This window comes from Octodon degus, unplaced genomic scaffold, assembly GCF_000260255.1.
Source record: "Octodon degus isolate 3935 unplaced genomic scaffold, OctDeg1.0 scaffold00054, whole genome shotgun sequence".
Lineage (NCBI taxonomy): Eukaryota > Metazoa > Chordata > Mammalia > Rodentia > Octodontidae > Octodon > Octodon degus.
Window position 1 is genome coordinate 2,365,870 of NW_004524630.1, and position 6,934 is coordinate 2,372,803.

General features: G+C 42.5%; 1 protein-coding gene across 2 annotated transcripts in view; it reads left to right on the forward strand.

Moving 5' to 3' along the window:
* Window positions 1-1,668, forward strand: part of Sdr16c5 (short chain dehydrogenase/reductase family 16C member 5) — a 22,341-nt gene extending 20,673 nt beyond the window's left edge. For both annotated transcript variants that reach the window (XM_023717667.1, XM_004633365.2), the window contains exon 8: window positions 1,656-1,668. The gene's annotated coding sequence lies outside the window, so the exon portion shown is untranslated. The remainder of the gene's footprint in view (window positions 1-1,655) is intronic.
* Window positions 1,669-6,934: the final 5,266 nt, after the last annotated feature.

Consider the following 6,934-nt stretch of genomic DNA (forward strand, 5'->3'; position numbering starts at 1 on the left):
AGAGAGAGAGAGAGAGAGAGAGAGAGAGATACAAATGAAGGACCATTTTGTATCTGTATATACCAAATAGGATAGATATACAGCTACTTTCTCTTAATTCAGTGAGAAGAAAGATTTGTGCTAATAGTGTTTGTGGGCAAGATACCATGTCTGCATCTTGTACTACGAATAACCACTAAGATGGCAACAATATGCAATGTATTAATTATTGAAACTGTCCTACTAATCGGTTTTGAAACTGTCTCATTGCTATTTGTTTCTCAATAAAATTAATTTTAAGAAGAAAGAAAGAAAAGGATGAGTGGCCAAGTGTCTTTTGAAGTAATTCTTTTAGAAAATTAAAAATTCGCGCCTGTTGGCCACACCGGGTGCACAGACCCGGGCGTTCTCCCTGTGCCGGGCACCACGCAGACCGTGGCCACGGTGCTCGCACCACACAGCTCTCCTGGTGCACCACTCCCGCCCAGCCCCCAGGCCTGGTGCGCCCCACCTGTGCTTACCACTGGATCTTAGGAAGGATTCACGTGCAAGCCCCGGCCGGGCCTTGATGCTGGGAAGACCTGTCACCTGTGAGTCTGCTCCTCACCTTGTCTCCATCCTTCCAGGGCCTTCAGACTCACTTTGCTCTCAAATCCACTAAAACACTGTCACCTCCCCCTTCTCAGGTACCATTCTCTCCCCATACCTAGAAAATAAGCTAAAAAGTAAACTTCCTCAACTCCTAAAACCAATACTTGTAAAGGCACCATCTCTACCTGTCCCGTATTCATTCTCTTCCCTCCCTCCCTCCCTCTCCACCTCCCTTCCCTTCCCTCCCTCCCTCCCTGTTTCCCTCTCTCCCACCCTCCTTTTATTTCCCTCCCTCCCTCTCAGTCTCTCTCTCTCCCCCTTCCTCCTTCCCTCCCTCCCTCTCACGCTCTTCCCCTCCATTCCTCTCTCCCTCTCCCTCCTCTTCTCCTCACCCCTTCTCTCCCTCCCTTCCTCTCTCCCTTCCATTCTCTCTCTCCCATCCTTCCTCCCTCCCCTTACCTCCCTCCCATTCCCTCTCTTTTGCCTCCATTCCTCTTTCTCTTCCTCCTTCCCTCCCTTCCTCCCCTTCTCGACATTCCCTTCCTTCTCTCCCTCTCCCTCCCCCTTCTCTCTCCTTCCCTCCCATTCTCTCTCCTTCCCTCCCTCTCTCCCCATCCATTCCTTTCTCTCCCTCCTTTCTTCCTTCCCTCTCCCTCCTTCCCTGTTCAGTTACCAACATCTGATCTCTGTCTCTGTGTCTCTGTCTTTCTCTGTCCATCTGTCTCTGTCTCTGTCTCTCTCTTTCTCTGTCTCTATTTCTATCTCTCTGTGTGTCTCTGTCTCTGTCTCTGTGTCTCTGTCTCTGACTCTCTGCCTCTGTCTCTCTCTGTCTCTCTCGTCTCTCTGTCTCTCCCTGTCTGTCTGTCTGTCTGTCTCTCTCTCTCTCTCTCTCTCTCTCTCTCTCTCTCTCTCTCTCTCTCTGTGTATCTCCCCTTCCCATTCAATCTATCAGAAGCCAAGGTGACCATGGCCCCACTGTCTGGTGTTTGCTGTTACTGCAGGTCCTGCCTGGCAGGTGGGCCTTACCAGGAGTGTCTGAAAGGGCGTGGGACCACAGCCCCTCTTCTGCAGAGGCCATCGCCCAGCGTCCACACCCCACTGAGGTTCCACACTGCCACACAGCCAGTGTCACACGTCTGCACCTGGAGCGCTGCGTGGGTCTGTGCTCCTATGTGACACTCTGCAGCTTAACTCGCCACATGGCTTCTGCTTCGAGCAGCAGGACACCAAACAGCATGCCCGTGAGTCAGTCTGCCCTTGTCCTCAAGCGACACACGTACCCAGCAGATGGTGTGTGTTCCACAAGAGAAGAGCGACTTGAAGCAAATATGTACATGGCTGAAGGATTAATTCCAAACGTCCAGTCTGTAAGCATCTGAACATTTGCCCTCTTGTACCTGAAACTTGGACTTAGTTCTTCCACGTACTTGCATTCCTTCACATGTAGCATCCCCTCCGAGATGCTGAGGTTTGAATTAGCTGAAATCTATAACAGTAATCAGCTGAATTAGCTGATCATCTATAACAGTAATTTAAGAACTATAAAACCCAGTTATAGAGGCAAAGAACTATAATCCCAGGACTCTGGGAGGCTGAGGCAGAAGGATCACAAGCTCAGCTCAGACAGTGTAGTGACCTAACAATGTTGGCTCAAATTTAAAATTTTATGAAAAAGAGAACTAAGGGTATAGCTCAGCATGAAGGCCCTGTTTTACTCCTTGGTACCATAAATAATAAATAAGTAGAAATGTGCCGTTGACCCGTGGGAGTCCGGAAGTGGAAAAGCCGTGTCCTCGGTGTCCTTGCGTTGGCTCTGCTTTGTGACACTCCCAGGAGCAGCCTCTGACAAGGCTTCCCTCTGCCATAGCAAAAGGCAGCACGGTCATTTCAGTCAGGACAGCAACCTTGGCAGCCTTCCGCTGAGCACAGACACAGGCAGGAGGTAGGACCGAGACGCGGGCACGTGGTGCGCCCCAGCAGATGCAGGGCAAGCAGGGGTGTCACTAGACTGCTCCGTCCATAACTGGGATTTCCAAGAGTGAGAAGCTGGGAACTCAGAATGTATGTTGGCCACAGGCTCTCCCCAGACGCAGATTTGAGTGCAAACCAATTTAGTTATGCAGCTTTGGTCAGGTAATTTGAGGTTTCTGAGACTCTTCCCATATCTGCAAGTGACTGCAATTCCTCACACAACTGTGCCACAGCAGGAGCCAACAGACAAAATATCTGACACAGTGTTTTGTACACACTAATGTTCAACAGACATCAGTCTCTACTTTGTCTTTTTTCTTTTTTTTAACAATTTTATTGAGAAACAAACAGCAATGAGACAGTTTCAAAACTGATTAGTAGGACAGTTTCAATAATTAAGCATTGCATATTGTTGTTGTTTTAGTGGTTATCCATAGTACCAGATGCAGGCATATCCTGTCCAAACACTATTAGTACAAATCTTTCTACTCATTGAATAAGAAAGTAGCTGTATATCTATCCTATTTTGAATATGCAGATACAACTTGGTTCTTCATTTTTTATCCCCATTTTTTGCTTACTTTTGTCAGAGACAGGTATTCTATTGTCATTTAAATGTTGTAGGTGCATGAATTCAGCAAAATATTCTAATATAATCCAGTAGTCCATAACAGTAGTGGGTTATCTGTAGGACTGGCAATGTCAGAAGTTGTTGACTTGAGCCCTTTACACCTCAGCATATTAATATGGCTTCGCTTTTTATACTTCATTTTTATAATTTTCTGCTGGATGCTTAAGACCAAAATAAAGCAAGACCTATATAACGTTTGATTTTGATAAGGTCAATCAAGTCCCCTCAGGATTTATCCTCCTGAATTTATCCCTGTACCGCACTTTGTAGATCCTTTGTCAGTGTCAGCCATGTGGATGAGTCACGGCCATTGCTTGACCAATTTGCTCTCTCTCTCTCTGTGAAAGCCTGAGAGAAAGTTTTCTCTCTATGTGACTCTCCTTAGGCACACTCTACATCATCAATGACTTTCCTTTGTAGTCCCATCATCTCCTTGATCAGAAAATTTGGGACACAACTGAGTTACATGATGTTACAGTACAGGTTCTCCTATGTCCTGAGTCCTCACTGACCTTGAAAGGCCAGGACCAAAATGTTGGCTGTGCTTGCAGCCCTTCTTTTTCTCTAATATTTTGTCTACAAACTTAAGCTGTTAACCCTCCAGAAGAGAAGCTTCTTATTATTACCCTACAACATAAGCAGTTGATCTTAACCTCACTATCTGTCTGAATATCAAACATCTTAGACATAACATGGAACAGGTACTTTTCCATCAAGTATTGATATGTTAAACTTTAAGTCCCTATAGAATATGAGTAATTGAAAAATTAGGAATAAACAATTACATATTTTTACACAGAAACTTAGAAATCTAACCATATACAGCATTGTAGCAAGACAGTCCTATGATTTTTTTTTCTTGTGTCTTGTTTTCATTTATTACCCTTTTTTTAAACAAACATTTACTAGAGAGACAGTATGGCAGTAATTGGTATGACATGACAAGCAGTACATATTTAGAAGACCAGAATGACAGGCATTCCAAGCATGTCCCTAGTATTACACATTGCTATCTTCAGTGCTGTTGCTTATTTCACAGGTATCAGCATATACAGTTAGTAAGAGTGAAAATCCTACCAATTAACTGCTGGTTTCAAAAACCTACTGAAGATTCTCAGGATCATTGCCTTACCCATCTTGTGCATATAAATGTATGGCTTTTCCCCTGTCATGTTTCCTAGCTTTTCTTCTTGCCCTCTCTTTGTTGTCTAAACCTTAAGTTCTTGCTTTCCTTTTAATTGTGTTATACCTTTCTATTTTTATTTCTTCTTTTGAGTTTTTACACTAGGGAGACTATACAATATTTATACATGTGGGTCTGGTTTATTTCACTTATGAGTATATCTTCAAGTGACATCCACTTTAAATATCTTTGAGTTTATTATTCTTTATAGCTGAGTAATGCTCCACTGTATAAAAATACCACATTTTTTCATCCATTCCTCAGGTGATGGGCATCTTGGTTCTTTCCAAGATTTGGCTATCACAAATTATGCTACTATAAACATGGTGCACATATATCACTATGATATGACATTTTCAGTTCCTCTGGGAAAATTTCCAGTAGAGGGATAGCTGGTTTGAACTATGTCCCTTTTCTAAAGATTACATTTTTTGCTTTTGTCTTTGCTTTGGCAGTAGGCAGTTGGTACATGTACTTAACACATTTCAATTTTTCCCTATCTCCCTCTATCCCCTTTTTTTCCCCAGCATCAGATGTATTTATTTATCTTATAAGATCTTAAAAAGTTAATTATCATATACACAATTGAAAGCCAGGCTAATAGGCTAAAGAACATATAGTTCATGTAAGACAATTGTACTAAGTCAAAGTTCACTTTTAGACATTTTGCATTAAATTAAAATACCTTTCTTTCTTTCTCTTTTGTCCATTATCTGTCCTTTATTTTGTGATTTATACGTATATTGAATTTTTCACTTAAGAGAAACCATGTGACACTTAAGCTTGTGTGTCTGAGTTATTTCCCTTAATATCATGGTCCAAGTTGCATCCATTTTTCTACAAATGCCTTACATATATTCTTTCTGTGACATATTGTTCCGCTGTGCATAAGCACCACAGCTTTCATCCATCCGTGTGTCAGCGGACCTTCAGCCCACTTCTAAGATTTGGCCACTATGAACTGCGCAGCTGTAAACACAGTGCACGTGCATCACTGCGGTATGATGTATTTAATGTTTTTAAGAATATGCCAAGAAGAGGCACAGCCTGGCCAAATGGAGCCTCTAGATTGAGGTTTTTGAGGACTTTCCACACTGATTTCCATAGTGGCTACATCTGCCCACACTCCCACCAGCAATGAAGAAGGGTCCTTGTCTCCTCGCAGCCTCACCAGCATTTAGTGGTGGTGGGTTTCTTGATGATAGCCATTCTTTATGAACAACCTCAGCATTGTTTTAATTTGTATTTCTCAAATGGCCAGCAAGGTTGAACATCTTTTCATGTATTTATTGGCCATTTGTATTTCTTCATCTGAGAAGTATGTATTCATTTCAGATTCCTGTTTTTGTTTTTTTTTTATTTTTATTTTGTGAGGTCTAATTTATCTGAATTCTTATATATTCTAAATATTAGTCCTCTTTCTGAGGAGTAGCTGAAAATTTTTTCCCATCTGTTAGTGTACTGGTTGATACATTATGTCACCTTGCTAATCTTAGAAGCTTAATTGACTCAGCATGAAGCCAGGGTTCTTACTTTGCAAATATCCTCATCCTGTGCAAGAGGAGGGCAAGGATGGTGTGTGAGCTCTACATCCCCAGCCCAGGGCAGCCTGCTGATAGTATAAGGACAGGAGAGAGGCAGCTGCTCCTGCCCCTCACTTTGCTCTTTGCTGTTTTCTGCTGCCAGGAATGACTTCCCTTTGCCATGTGCCACTCTGCCGTGGAGCCAACTGAAGATGGACTGAAACCTCCACGAATTGTGAGCTAAATAAACCTTCGCTTCCTTAATTTTGGGTGGCAGGTATTTTGTCCCAGCAACAAGTGAAAAGTCACTGAGACAGTTAGGTTTTCTCTTCGCGCAGTGGATTTCTTTGCTATGAAGAAGCTTTTTAATTTGCTGTGATCCCAAATGTTGATTCTTCATATTATTTCTTGAGCAATCACGGTTTTATTCAGAAAGCCTTTGCCTACACATGTCTTCAAAAGTTTACCTATTTTATCTTCCAGCACATTAAGTGTTTCTGTTCTAATGTTTAGATCTTTGATCTGTTTGAATTTTAGCTTAGTGCATGGAGAGATGAGTCTAGGTTCAATCAGGGCATGTAGAGAGCCAGTTTTCCTAGAAGCATTTGTAAGGAGGCCGTCTTTCCTGCAGCAAAGGTAAATGGCCCCTTTGTCAAAAATAACTTAGCTGAGTGTTCCTGGAGTTGCTTTTCTATGTTCTATCCTGTTCCTTTTATCCACATGTCCTTTTATCCCAATACCATATTGTCTTACCACTGTAACTTTGTAGTATGATTGTAAAGCAAGAATTATGGAAGACCACTATGCTTACCACTATACCACCAACGCAGACATGTAAAGCAAAAATCAGGATGTCCCCCGCTTTGCTCTTGTTGCCCTGGCTTGCTTTTACTATTCTCGGCTTCTTCTGGTTCCATCTGAATTTTGCTTTCTTTGGTTCTGTAAGGAATGACAGTAGCTTTGTAATGTGATTTAAAGTCAAGGATTGTGTTGCCTCCTGCCTTGCCTTTGTTACCCAGAATTGTATTTGCTGTTCTAGATCTCTTCTGGTTCCAA